The 13,552-nt window shown below is 70.7% G+C and overlaps 7 non-coding genes across 7 annotated transcripts; all 7 read right to left on the bottom strand.

Annotated features, from left to right (window-relative positions):
• Nucleotides 1–1,676: 1,676 nt before the first annotated feature.
• LOC135364913 (5S ribosomal RNA) lies at nucleotides 1,677–1,795 on the bottom strand. The gene has a single exon (XR_010412721.1). It is a non-coding gene; the product is annotated as a 5S ribosomal RNA (ribosomal RNA).
• A 1,811-nt stretch (nucleotides 1,796–3,606) lies between these two features.
• On the bottom strand, nucleotides 3,607–3,725 carry LOC135364912 (5S ribosomal RNA). The gene has a single exon (XR_010412720.1). It is a non-coding gene; the product is annotated as a 5S ribosomal RNA (ribosomal RNA).
• A 1,815-nt stretch (nucleotides 3,726–5,540) lies between these two features.
• On the bottom strand, nucleotides 5,541–5,659 carry LOC135364911 (5S ribosomal RNA). Its single transcript, XR_010412719.1, has one exon. It is a non-coding gene; the product is annotated as a 5S ribosomal RNA (ribosomal RNA).
• Nucleotides 5,660–7,470: 1,811 nt separating this feature from the next.
• Nucleotides 7,471–7,589, bottom strand: LOC135364910 (5S ribosomal RNA). The gene has a single exon (XR_010412718.1). It is a non-coding gene; the product is annotated as a 5S ribosomal RNA (ribosomal RNA).
• Nucleotides 7,590–9,402: 1,813 nt separating this feature from the next.
• On the bottom strand, nucleotides 9,403–9,521 carry LOC135364909 (5S ribosomal RNA). Its single transcript, XR_010412717.1, has one exon. It is a non-coding gene; the product is annotated as a 5S ribosomal RNA (ribosomal RNA).
• Nucleotides 9,522–11,331: 1,810 nt separating this feature from the next.
• LOC135364907 (5S ribosomal RNA) lies at nucleotides 11,332–11,450 on the bottom strand. The gene has a single exon (XR_010412715.1). It is a non-coding gene; the product is annotated as a 5S ribosomal RNA (ribosomal RNA).
• A 1,825-nt stretch (nucleotides 11,451–13,275) lies between these two features.
• On the bottom strand, nucleotides 13,276–13,394 carry LOC135364906 (5S ribosomal RNA). Its single transcript, XR_010412714.1, has one exon. It is a non-coding gene; the product is annotated as a 5S ribosomal RNA (ribosomal RNA).
• Nucleotides 13,395–13,552: the final 158 nt, after the last annotated feature.

Here is a 13,552-nt window from a genome sequence, read left to right as displayed (position 1 = left end):
GGCCCCTCCGGTGCCCCGCAGTCGTGGAAGTCCGGGCGCTCTCCCTGCCGGGGACTCTCCAGTCCCGGGGGCCGCCGCCGCCCCACCGCCTCCTGGCTACCGGCATGGCAAAGGGAAGCGTCGGGGCGGGGCGCGGTGGGCGCGGCCCCTGAGGTGTTTTCCGCGCCCCCCACCCCCAGCGTCCCACCCGTCGCCCTAGGCCAAGCCAGGCCGGCCACCAGGCCTTTCTGCCTCTCCACCCCGCCTGGCTCCAAGCCAACCCGGAGCCACCGGCGCCCCCAGGGACCCTCCTCATCAGCCCAACCCCGTCGCCCTTCCTCCGCCACCCTTCCCCTGCCCACCCACCGACAAGAGGACCCGACTGAGGGACACCGGAAGCCGGCTGGCATAGACAGACGCACAGACCCACGGGGAAAGACAGAGACACGGACGGACGGACGGACGGAGATGTAGACAGAGAGGAAGAGAGGGACAGAGAGGGAGAACACAGACAGAGTATCCAACACACACCCCCGCTCTGGCCCCAAGACAGACAGACGCGGACCCTGACCTGGATGCGGACAGGGACGGAGACACAGGGGCACACCCCAGAAACAGACACACACACCACACACACACCACACACACCACACACACACCACACACACACACACACACACACACAGAGGAAGAGACTGTGTTGGCTAGGCAGCTAGCCCTCCTCGGGAGGGTGGTCGTGCTTGGGTGGGCTCTGGGCACCGAGGAGCCCCCCGGGGCCGAGGTCGCGCAGCCAAGGCCTCAGGAGACCCGCCCTGCTCCCGTTCCCGCCCAGGACCCACTCTGGGCCTGGGGGCGTGCGGGCGATTCCTCCTCTGCTCTCGTCCTTTATTTGGGGGGCCGCTTTGGGGCGTGGTGCAGGGCCGCCCCCTCCCGCCGTCTTGCCGAGCGAGCGAGCCTCGCTGTGCGCTTCGCTGTTGCGGGGACACTGAGCACGGAGTCGGGGGCCAACGGGTGGTCCCGGGTGCCAACGGGGGAGGCCCCGGGCGGTCGGCCATCTTGTGTCCTGCCCACACGGAGCGAGGACCCCCGGCCTGGGGGCAGAGGGACGGTGTTCCGCGGGAAGGAAGGGAATGCCCGCGCGCGCGGGAGCGCAGCCCAGGGCGGGTGGGGAGAAGGTGGAGGCGGGCCCAGGCCTAAGGTGGGGCCGGTTGCCCGGTGCGCTTGTGCACTCGGGGCGGCCCAAGGGAATGGCTAGGGGCTCCGGGGATGAGGCCCCGAGGCGCAGGACCTTGGGAGGGCACGCCTGCCGAGACGGGGTGCCGTCCCGCCCGCGCTCCCCCCGCCCCAAGCCCGCGGGCGGTCCTCGCCGCCCTCCCCCTTTCCCTCCCTGCGAAGCCGCCGCCTCCGCCCACCCAGCCCGCCCCCACCTCCCCCAGCCCGCCCCTCTGGATCGGGTGTGCGTGGGCGTGGTGGCTGTGAGGTGGAAGGGCTGGGGGCTGCCTGCCGGTGCAGCGGGCACAAGCTGCGAGACAGGGACCCTCGGTGCGGTGCGCGGCTGGCGAGGGGCCAGGGGGGCACCGGGCGTTTGCAGGAGGCCTTGTTGGGCAAGGGGCGGAGGGGGCGGGGCGGGGGGGGGGACTGTGGCGGCGAAGGGAGAGGAAGGGAGGCCGAAGGGGAAAGAAAAGGCAAAGAAAAAAAGCCTACAGCACCCGGTATTCCCAGGCGGTCTCCCATCCAAGTACTAACCAGGCCCGACCCTGCTTAGCTTCCGAGATCAGACGAGATCGGGCGCGTTCAGGGTGGTATGGCCGTAGACGTGTGCCGCTGCCGCTGGCCGCCCTAAGAGCCTGCTCTGCGCCTCCGGGCCGCAGCCGTGCCCCTCCTCAGCCCCCAACCGCCCCACGCCTGCCCTGTGCCTTGCACCTGCCTGCCTGCCAAACCGCCCAGAGGACGTGGCGCCTCCAGCGCCCCGCAGTCGCGGAACACCGAGCGCTCTCACGGCCCGATACTCTCCAGACCCGGGGGCCGCCGCCTGGCTCCCGAGAGGGCCAAGGGGAGCGTCGGGGCGCGGGGGGCGTGGCCCGCGCGCTGTTCTCCGCGCCCCCCCACCCCCGGCGCCCCACCCGCCGCCCTTAGGGCAAGCCAGGCCCGCCACCAGGCCCTTCCGCCTCTCCACCCCGGCCTGGTTCCAAGCCAACCCGGAGCCACCGGCGCCCCCAGGGACCCTCCTCATCAGCCCAACCCCGTCGCCCTTCCTCCGCCACCCTTCCCCTGCCCACCCACCGACAAGAGGACCCGACTGAGGGACACCAGAAGCCGGCTGGCATAGACAGACGCACAGACCCACGGGGAAAGACAGAGACACGGACGGACGGAGATGTAGACAGAGAGGAAGAGAGAGACAGAGAGGGAGACACAGACAGAGTATCCAACACACGCCCCCGCTCTGGCCCCAAGACAGACAGACGCGGACCCTGACCTGGATGCGGACAGGGACGGAGACACAGGGGCACACCACAGAAACAGACACACACCCCCCACCCCACACCCCACACCCCACACACCCCACACACCCCCACACCCCCACACCCCCACCCACCCCCCCACCCATCCCCCCGCCCCCCCCCACACACAAACAGGAGGAGACTGTGTTGGCTAGGCAGCTAGCCCTCGGGAGGGTGGTCGTGCTTGGGTGGGCTCTGGGCACCGAGGAGCCCCTCGGGGCCGAGATGCGCAGCCAAGGCGTCACGAGACCCGCTCTGCTCCCGTTCCCGCCCTGGACCCACTCTGGTCCTCGGGGCATGTGGGCGATTCCTCCTCTGCTGTCGTCCTTTATATGGGGGGCTGCTTTGGGGCGAGGTGCAGGGCGCCCCCCTCTCCCCATCTTGCTGAGCGAGCGAGCCTCGGTCTTCGCTTCGCTGTTGCAGGGAGACTAAGCACGGATTCTGGTGCCAGCGGGTGGTCCCGGGCGCCAAGGGGGGAGGCCCCGGGCGACCGGCCATCTTGTGTCCTGCCCACCCGGAGCGGGGACCCCCGGCACGGGGGCAAAGGGACGGTGTTCCAAGGGAAGGAAGGGAATGCCCGCGGGTGGGAGCGCACCCCAGGGCTGCTGGGGACAAGGTGGAGGCGGGCCCAGGCCTAAGGTGGGGCCAGTTGCCCAGTGCGGTCGTGCGCTCCGGGCGGCCCGATGGAATGGCTAGGGGATGTGGGGATGAGGGCCCGAGGCGCAGGACCATGGGAGGACACGCCTGCCCAGAGCGGGTGCCGTCCGGCCCGCGCTGGCCCCGGCCCATCGGTGCCAGGGTCTTCGTCGCCCTCCCGCGTTCCCTCCCTCCGAAGGCGTCGCCTTCGCCCACCCCGCCCGCCCCCATCGACCCCCAGCCCAGCCCTCTGGATCCGGTGTGCGTGGGCGTGGTGGCTTGGAGGCCCAAGGGCTGGCTGGAAGACGCCTGCCCCTGCAGGGGGCACCTGCTGCGAGCCAGGGACTCGCGGTGCGGTGCGCGGCTGGCGAGGGGCCAGGGGGGCACGGGGCGTTTGGAGGAAGCCTAGTTGGGCAAGGGGGCGGGGTGCTGTGGCGGTAAAGGTATGGGAAGGGTGGCCCAAGGGGAAAGAAAAGGCAAAGAAAAAAGCCTACAGCACCCGGTATTCCCAGGCGGTCTCCCATCCAAGTACTAACCAGGCCCGACCCTGCTTAGCTTCCGAGATCAGACGAGATCGGGCGCGTTCAGGGTGGTATGGCCGTAGACGTGTGCGGCTGCCGCTGGCCGCCCTAAGAGCCTGCTCTGCGCCTCCCGGGCCCAGCCGTGCCCCTCCTCAGCCCTCACCCGAACCCCGCCTGCCCTGCGCCTTGCACCTGCCTGCCTGCCAGCCGCCCAGGGGACGTGGCCCCTCCGGTGCCCCGCAGTCGTGGAAGTCCGGGCGCTCTCCCTGCCGGGGACTCTCCAGTCCCGGGGGCCGCCGCCGCCCCACCGCCTCCTGGCTACCGGCATGGCAAAGGGAAGCGTCGGGGCGGGGCGCGGTGGGCGCGGCCCCTGAGGTGTTTTCCGCGCCCCCCACCCCCAGCGTCCCACCCGTCGCCCTAGGCCAAGCCAGGCCGGCCACCAGGCCTTTCTGCCTCTCCACCCCGCCTGGCTCCAAGCCAACCCGGAGCCACCGGCGCCCCCAGGGACCCTCCTCATCAGCCCAACCCCGTCGCCCTTCCTCCGCCACCCTTCCCCTGCCCACCCACCGACAAGAGGACCCGACTGAGGGACACCGGAAGCCGGCTGGCATAGACAGACGCACAGACCCACGGGGAAAGACAGAGACACGGACGGACGGACGGACGGAGATGTAGACAGAGAGGAAGAGAGGGACAGAGAGGGAGAACACAGACAGAGTATCCAACACACACCCCCGCTCTGGCCCCAAGACAGACAGACGCGGACCCTGACCTGGATGCGGACAGGGACGGAGACACAGGGGCACACCCCAGAAACAGACACACACACCACACACACACCACACACACCACACACACACCACACACACACACACACACACACACACAGAGGAAGAGACTGTGTTGGCTAGGCAGCTAGCCCTCCTCGGGAGGGTGGTCGTGCTTGGGTGGGCTCTGGGCACCGAGGAGCCCCCCGGGGCCGAGGTCGCGCAGCCAAGGCCTCAGGAGACCCGCCCTGCTCCCGTTCCCGCCCAGGACCCACTCTGGGCCTGGGGGCGTGCGGGCGATTCCTCCTCTGCTCTCGTCCTTTATTTGGGGGGCCGCTTTGGGGCGTGGTGCAGGGCCGCCCCCTCCCGCCGTCTTGCCGAGCGAGCGAGCCTCGCTGTGCGCTTCGCTGTTGCGGGGACACTGAGCACGGAGTCGGGGGCCAACGGGTGGTCCCGGGTGCCAACGGGGGAGGCCCCGGGCGGTCGGCCATCTTGTGTCCTGCCCACACGGAGCGAGGACCCCCGGCCTGGGGGCAGAGGGACGGTGTTCCGCGGGAAGGAAGGGAATGCCCGCGCGCGCGGGAGCGCAGCCCAGGGCGGGTGGGGAGAAGGTGGAGGCGGGCCCAGGCCTAAGGTGGGGCCGGTTGCCCGGTGCGCTTGTGCACTCGGGGCGGCCCAAGGGAATGGCTAGGGGCTCCGGGGATGAGGCCCCGAGGCGCAGGACCTTGGGAGGGCACGCCTGCCGAGACGGGGTGCCGTCCCGCCCGCGCTCCCCCCGCCCCAAGCCCGCGGGCGGTCCTCGCCGCCCTCCCCCTTTCCCTCTCTGCGAAGCCGCCGCCTCCGCCCACCCAGCCCGCCCCCACCTCCCCCAGCCCGCCCCTCTGGATCGGGTGTGCGTGGGCGTGGTGGCTGTGAGGTGGAAGGGCTGGGGGCTGCCTGCCGGTGCAGCGGGCACAAGCTGCGAGACAGGGACCCTCGGTGCGGTGCGCGGCTGGCGAGGGGCCAGGGGGGCACCGGGCGTTTGCAGGAGGCCTTGTTGGGCAAGGGGCGGAGGGGGCGGGGCGGGGGGGGGGACTGTGGCGGCGAAGGGAGAGGAAGGGAGGCCGAAGGGGAAAGAAAAGGCAAAGAAAAAAAGCCTACAGCACCCGGTATTCCCAGGCGGTCTCCCATCCAAGTACTAACCAGGCCCGACCCTGCTTAGCTTCCGAGATCAGACGAGATCGGGCGCGTTCAGGGTGGTATGGCCGTAGACGTGTGCCGCTGCCGCTGGCCGCCCTAAGAGCCTGCTCTGCGCCTCCGGGCCGCAGCCGTGCCCCTCCTCAGCCCCCAACCGCCCCACGCCTGCCCTGTGCCTTGCACCTGCCTGCCTGCCAAACCGCCCAGAGGACGTGGCGCCTCCAGCGCCCCGCAGTCGCGGAACACCGAGCGCTCTCACGGCCCGATACTCTCCAGACCCGGGGGCCGCCGCCTGGCTCCCGAGAGGGCCAAGGGGAGCGTCGGGGCGCGGGGGGCGTGGCCCGCGCGCTGTTCTCCGCGCCCCCCCACCCCCGGCGCCCCACCCGCCGCCCTTAGGGCAAGCCAGGCCCGCCACCAGGCCCTTCCGCCTCTCCACCCCGGCCTGGTTCCAAGCCAACCCGGAGCCACCGGCGCCCCCAGGGACCCTCCTCATCAGCCCAACCCCGTCGCCCTTCCTCCGCCACCCTTCCCCTGCCCACCCACCGACAAGAGGACCCGACTGAGGGACACCAGAAGCCGGCTGGCATAGACAGACGCACAGACCCACGGGGAAAGACAGAGACACGGACGGACGGAGATGTAGACAGAGAGGAAGAGAGAGACAGAGAGGGAGACACAGACAGAGTATCCAACACACGCCCCCGCTCTGGCCCCAAGACAGACAGACGCGGACCCTGACCTGGATGCGGACAGGGACGGAGACACAGGGGCACACCACAGAAACAGACACACACCCCCCACCCCACACCCCACACCCCACACACCCCACACACCCCCACACCCCCACACCCCCACCCACCCCCCCACCCATCCCCCCGCCCCCCCCCACACACAAACAGGAGGAGACTGTGTTGGCTAGGCAGCTAGCCCTCGGGAGGGTGGTCGTGCTTGGGTGGGCTCTGGGCACCGAGGAGCCCCTCGGGGCCGAGATGCGCAGCCAAGGCGTCACGAGACCCGCTCTGCTCCCGTTCCCGCCCTGGACCCACTCTGGTCCTCGGGGCATGTGGGCGATTCCTCCTCTGCTGTCGTCCTTTATATGGGGGGCTGCTTTGGGGCGAGGTGCAGGGCGCCCCCCTCTCCCCATCTTGCTGAGCGAGCGAGCCTCGGTCTTCGCTTCGCTGTTGCAGGGAGACTAAGCACGGATTCTGGTGCCAGCGGGTGGTCCCGGGCGCCAAGGGGGGAGGCCCCGGGCGACCGGCCATCTTGTGTCCTGCCCACCCGGAGCGGGGACCCCCGGCACGGGGGCAAAGGGACGGTGTTCCAAGGGAAGGAAGGGAATGCCCGCGGGTGGGAGCGCACCCCAGGGCTGCTGGGGACAAGGTGGAGGCGGGCCCAGGCCTAAGGTGGGGCCAGTTGCCCAGTGCGGTCGTGCGCTCCGGGCGGCCCGATGGAATGGCTAGGGGATGTGGGGATGAGGGCCCGAGGCGCAGGACCATGGGAGGACACGCCTGCCCAGAGCGGGTGCCGTCCGGCCCGCGCTGGCCCCGGCCCATCGGTGCCAGGGTCTTCGTCGCCCTCCCGCGTTCCCTCCCTCCGAAGGCGTCGCCTTCGCCCACCCCGCCCGCCCCCATCGACCCCCAGCCCAGCCCTCTGGATCCGGTGTGCGTGGGCGTGGTGGCTTGGAGGCCCAAGGGCTGGCTGGAAGACGCCTGCCCCTGCAGGGGGCACCTGCTGCGAGCCAGGGACTCGCGGTGCGGTGCGCGGCTGGCGAGGGGCCAGGGGGGCACGGGGCGTTTGGAGGAAGCCTAGTTGGGCAAGGGGGCGGGGTGCTGTGGCGGTAAAGGTATGGGAAGGGTGGCCCAAGGGGAAAGAAAAGGCAAAGAAAAAAGCCTACAGCACCCGGTATTCCCAGGCGGTCTCCCATCCAAGTACTAACCAGGCCCGACCCTGCTTAGCTTCCGAGATCAGACGAGATCGGGCGCGTTCAGGGTGGTATGGCCGTAGACGTGTGCGGCTGCCGCTGGCCGCCCTAAGAGCCTGCTCTGCGCCTCCCGGGCCCAGCCGTGCCCCTCCTCAGCCCTCACCCGAACCCCGCCTGCCCTGCGCCTTGCACCTGCCTGCCTGCCAGCCGCCCAGGGGACGTGGCCCCTCCGGTGCCCCGCAGTCGTGGAAGTCCGGGCGCTCTCCCTGCCGGGGACTCTCCAGTCCCGGGGGCCGCCGCCGCCCCACCGCCTCCTGGCTACCGGCATGGCAAAGGGAAGCGTCGGGGCGGGGCGCGGTGGGCGCGGCCCCTGAGGTGTTTTCCGCGCCCCCCACCCCCAGCGTCCCACCCGTCGCCCTAGGCCAAGCCAGGCCGGCCACCAGGCCTTTCTGCCTCTCCACCCCGCCTGGCTCCAAGCCAACCCGGAGCCACCGGCGCCCCCAGGGACCCTCCTCATCAGCCCAACCCCGTCGCCCTTCCTCCGCCACCCTTCCCCTGCCCACCCACCGACAAGAGGACCCGACTGAGGGACACCGGAAGCCGGCTGGCATAGACAGACGCACAGACCCACGGGGAAAGACAGAGACACGGACGGACGGACGGACGGAGATGTAGACAGAGAGGAAGAGAGGGACAGAGAGGGAGAACACAGACAGAGTATCCAACACACACCCCCGCTCTGGCCCCAAGACAGACAGACGCGGACCCTGACCTGGATGCGGACAGGGACGGAGACACAGGGGCACACCCCAGAAACAGACACACACACCACACACACACCACACACACCACACACACACCACACACACACACACACACACACACAGAGGAAGAGACTGTGTTGGCTAGGCAGCTAGCCCTCCTCGGGAGGGTGGTCGTGCTTGGGTGGGCTCTGGGCACCGAGGAGCCCCCCGGGGCCGAGGTCGCGCAGCCAAGGCCTCAGGAGACCCGCCCTGCTCCCGTTCCCGCCCAGGACCCACTCTGGGCCTGGGGGCGTGCGGGCGATTCCTCCTCTGCTCTCGTCCTTTATTTGGGGGGCCGCTTTGGGGCGTGGTGCAGGGCCGCCCCCTCCCGCCGTCTTGCCGAGCGAGCGAGCCTCGCTGTGCGCTTCGCTGTTGCGGGGACACTGAGCACGGAGTCGGGGGCCAACGGGTGGTCCCGGGTGCCAACGGGGGAGGCCCCGGGCGGTCGGCCATCTTGTGTCCTGCCCACACGGAGCGAGGACCCCCGGCCTGGGGGCAGAGGGACGGTGTTCCGCGGGAAGGAAGGGAATGCCCGCGCGCGCGGGAGCGCAGCCCAGGGCGGGTGGGGAGAAGGTGGAGGCGGGCCCAGGCCTAAGGTGGGGCCGGTTGCCCGGTGCGCTTGTGCACTCGGGGCGGCCCAAGGGAATGGCTAGGGGCTCCGGGGATGAGGCCCCGAGGCGCAGGACCTTGGGAGGGCACGCCTGCCGAGACGGGGTGCCGTCCCGCCCGCGCTCCCCCCGCCCCAAGCCCGCGGGCGGTCCTCGCCGCCCTCCCCCTTTCCCTCTCTGCGAAGCCGCCGCCTCCGCCCACCCAGCCCGCCCCCACCTCCCCCAGCCCGCCCCTCTGGATCGGGTGTGCGTGGGCGTGGTGGCTGTGAGGTGGAAGGGCTGGGGGCTGCCTGCCGGTGCAGCGGGCACAAGCTGCGAGACAGGGACCCTCGGTGCGGTGCGCGGCTGGCGAGGGGCCAGGGGGGCACCGGGCGTTTGCAGGAGGCCTTGTTGGGCAAGGGGCGGAGGGGGCGGGGCGGGGGGGGGGACTGTGGCGGCGAAGGGAGAGGAAGGGAGGCCGAAGGGGAAAGAAAAGGCAAAGAAAAAAAGCCTACAGCACCCGGTATTCCCAGGCGGTCTCCCATCCAAGTACTAACCAGGCCCGACCCTGCTTAGCTTCCGAGATCAGACGAGATCGGGCGCGTTCAGGGTGGTATGGCCGTAGACGTGTGCCGCTGCCGCTGGCCGCCCTAAGAGCCTGCTCTGCGCCTCCGGGCCGCAGCCGTGCCCCTCCTCAGCCCCCAACCGCCCCACGCCTGCCCTGTGCCTTGCACCTGCCTGCCTGCCAAACCGCCCAGAGGACGTGGCGCCTCCAGCGCCCCGCAGTCGCGGAACACCGAGCGCTCTCACGGCCCGATACTCTCCAGACCCGGGGGCCGCCGCCTGGCTCCCGAGAGGGCCAAGGGGAGCGTCGGGCCGCGGGGGGCGTGGCCCGCGCACTGTTCTCCGCGCCCCCCCACCCCCGGCGCCCCACCCGCCGCCCTTAGGGCAAGCCAGGCCCGCCACCAGGCCCTTCCGCCTCTCCACCCCGGCCTGGTTCCAAGCCAACCCGGAGCCACCGGCGCCCCCAGGGACCCTCCTCATCAGCCCAACCCCGTCGCCCTTCCTCCGCCACCCTTCCCCTGCCCACCCACCGACAAGAGGACCCGACTGAGGGACACCAGAAGCCGGCTGGCATAGACAGACGCACAGACCCACGGGGAAAGACAGAGACACGGACGGACGGAGATGTAGACAGAGAGGAAGAGAGAGACAGAGAGGGAGACACAGACAGAGTATCCAACACACGCCCCCGCTCTGGCCCCAAGACAGACAGACGCGGACCCTGACCTGGATGCGGACAGGGACGGAGACACAGGGGCACACCACAGAAACAGACACACACCCCCCACCCCACACCCCACACCCCACACACCCCACACACCCCCACACCCCCACACCCCCACCCACCCCCCCACCCATCCCCCCGCCCCCCCCACAAACAAACAGGAGGAGACTGTGTTGGCTAGGCAGCTAGCCCTCGGGAGGGTGGTCGTGCTTGGGTGGGCTCTGGGCACCGAGGAGCCCCTCGGGGCCGAGATGCGCAGCCAAGGCGTCACGAGACCCGCTCTGCTCCCGTTCCCGCCCTGGACCCACTCTGGTCCTCGGGGCATGTGGGCGATTCCTCCTCTGCTGTCGTCCTTTATATGGGGGGCTGCTTTGGGGCGAGGTGCAGGGCGCCCCCCTCTCCCCATCTTGCTGAGCGAGCGAGCCTCGGTCTTCGCTTCGCTGTTGCAGGGAGACTAAGCACGGATTCTGGTGCCAGCGGGTGGTCCCGGGCGCCAAGGGGGGAGGCCCCGGGCGACCGGCCATCTTGTGTCCTGCCCACCCGGAGCGGGGACCCCCGGCACGGGGGCAAAGGGACGGTGTTCCAAGGGAAGGAAGGGAATGCCCGCGGGTGGGAGCGCACCCCAGGGCTGCTGGGGACAAGGTGGAGGCGGGCCCAGGCCTAAGGTGGGGCCAGTTGCCCAGTGCGGTCGTGCGCTCCGGGCGGCCCGATGGAATGGCTAGGGGATGTGGGGATGAGGGCCCGAGGCGCAGGACCATGGGAGGACACGCCTGCCCAGAGCGGGTGCCGTCCGGCCCGCGCTGGCCCCGGCCCATCGGTGCCAGGGTCTTCGTCGCCCTCCCGCGTTCCCTCCCTCCGAAGGCGTCGCCTTCGCCCACCCCGCCCGCCCCCATCGACCCCCAGCCCAGCCCTCTGGATCCGGTGTGCGTGGGCGTGGTGGCTTGGAGGCCCAAGGGCTGGCTGGAAGACGCCTGCCCCTGCAGGGGGCACCTGCTGCGAGCCAGGGACTCGCGGTGCGGTGCGCGGCTGGCGAGGGGCCAGGGGGGCACGGGGCGTTTGGAGGAAGCCTAGTTGGGCAAGGGGGCGGGGTGCTGTGGCGGTAAAGGTATGGGAAGGGTGGCCCAAGGGGAAAGAAAAGGCAAAGAAAAAAGCCTACAGCACCCGGTATTCCCAGGCGGTCTCCCATCCAAGTACTAACCAGGCCCGACCCTGCTTAGCTTCCGAGATCAGACGAGATCGGGCGCGTTCAGGGTGGTATGGCCGTAGACGTGTGCGGCTGCCGCTGGCCGCCCTAAGAGCCTGCTCTGCGCCTCCCGGGCCCAGCCGTGCCCCTCCTCAGCCCTCACCCGAACCCCGCCTGCCCTGCGCCTTGCACCTGCCTGCCTGCCAGCCGCCCAGGGGACGTGGCCCCTCCGGTGCCCCGCAGTCGTGGAAGTCCGGGCGCTCTCCCTGCCGGGGACTCTCCAGTCCCGGGGGCCGCCGCCGCCCCACCGCCTCCTGGCTACCGGCATGGCAAAGGGAAGCGTCGGGGCGGGGCGCGGTGGGCGCGGCCCCTGAGGTGTTTTCCGCGCCCCCCACCCCCACCCCCACCCCCAGCGTCCCACCCGTCGCCCTAGGCCAAGCCAGGCCGGCCACCAGGCCTTTCTGCCTCTCCACCCCGCCTGGCTCCAAGCCAACCCGGAGCCACCGGCGCCCCCAGGGACCCTCCTCATCAGCCCAACCCCGTCGCCCTTCCTCCGCCACCCTTCCCCTGCCCACCCACCGACAAGAGGTCCCGACTGAGGGACACCAGAAGCCGGCTGGCATAGACAGACGCACAGACCCACGGGGAAAGACAGAGACACGGACGGACGGACGGACGGAGATGTAGACAGAGAGGAAGAGAGGGACAGAGAGGGAGAACACAGACAGAGTATCCAACACACACCCCCGCTCTGGCCCCAAGACAGACAGACGCGGACCCTGACCTGGATGCGGACAGGGACGGAGACACAGGGGCACACCCCAGAAACAGACACACACACCACACACACACCACACACACCACACACACACCACACACACACACACACACACACACAGAGGAAGAGACTGTGTTGGCTAGGCAGCTAGCCCTCCTCGGGAGGGTGGTCGTGCTTGGGTGGGCTCTGGGCACCGAGGAGCCCCCCGGGGCCGAGGTCGCGCAGCCAAGGCCTCAGGAGACCCGCCCTGCTCCCGTTCCCGCCCAGGACCCACTCTGGGCCTGGGGGCGTGCGGGCGATTCCTCCTCTGCTCTCGTCCTTTATTTGGGGGGCCGCTTTGGGGCGTGGTGCAGGGCCGCCCCCTCCCGCCGTCTTGCCGAGCGAGCGAGCCTCGCTGTGCGCTTCGCTGTTGCGGGGACACTGAGCACGGAGTCGGGGGCCAACGGGTGGTCCCGGGTGCCAACGGGGGAGGCCCCGGGCGGTCGGCCATCTTGTGTCCTGCCCACACGGAGCGAGGACCCCCGGCCTGGGGGCAGAGGGACGGTGTTCCGCGGGAAGGAAGGGAATGCCCGCGCGCGCGGGAGCGCAGCCCAGGGCGGGTGGGGAGAAGGTGGAGGCGGGCCCAGGCCTAAGGTGGGGCCGGTTGCCCGGTGCGCTTGTGCACTCGGGGCGGCCCAAGGGAATGGCTAGGGGCTCCGGGGATGAGGCCCCGAGGCGCAGGACCTTGGGAGGGCACGCCTGCCGAGACGGGGTGCCGTCCCGCCCGCGCTCCCCCCGCCCCAAGCCCGCGGGCGGTCCTCGCCGACCTCCCCCTTTCCCTCCCTGCGAAGCCGCCGCCTCCGCCCACCCAGCCCGCCCCCACCTCCCCCAGCCCGCCCCTCTGGATCGGGTGTGCGTGGGCGTGGTGGCTGTGAGGTGGAAGGGCTGGGGGCTGCCTGCCGGTGCAGCGGGCACAAGCTGCGAGACAGGGACCCTCGGTGCGGTGCGCGGCTGGCGAGGGGCCAGGGGGGCACCGGGCGTTTGCAGGAGGCCTTGTTGGGCAAGGGGCGGAGGGGGCGGGGCGGGGGGGGGGACTGTGGCGGCGAAGGGAGAGGAAGGGAGGCCGAAGGGGAAAGAAAAGGCAAAGAAAAAAAGCCTACAGCACCCGGTATTCCCAGGCGGTCTCCCATCCAAGTACTAACCAGGCCCGACCCTGCTTAGCTTCCGAGATCAGACGAGATCGGGCGCGTTCAGGGTGGTATGGCCGTAGACGTGTGCCGCTGCCGCTGGCCGCCCTAAGAGCCTGCTCTGCGCCTCCGGGCCGCAGCCGTGCCCCTCCTCAGCCCCCAACCGCCCCACGCCTGCCCTGTGCCTTGCACCTGCCTGCCTGCCAAACCGCCCAGAGGACGTGGCGCCTCCAGCGCCCCGCA

This window comes from Mirounga angustirostris, unplaced genomic scaffold, assembly GCF_029215605.1.
Source record: "Mirounga angustirostris isolate CCGP_5_RB_7025 unplaced genomic scaffold, mMirAng1.0.hap1 SCAF_6, whole genome shotgun sequence".
In the NCBI taxonomy this organism is placed as follows: domain Eukaryota; kingdom Metazoa; phylum Chordata; class Mammalia; order Carnivora; family Phocidae; genus Mirounga; species Mirounga angustirostris.
The sequence above is the reverse complement of the archived record's forward strand: the minus strand, read 5'-3'. Positions and strand labels throughout refer to the sequence as shown.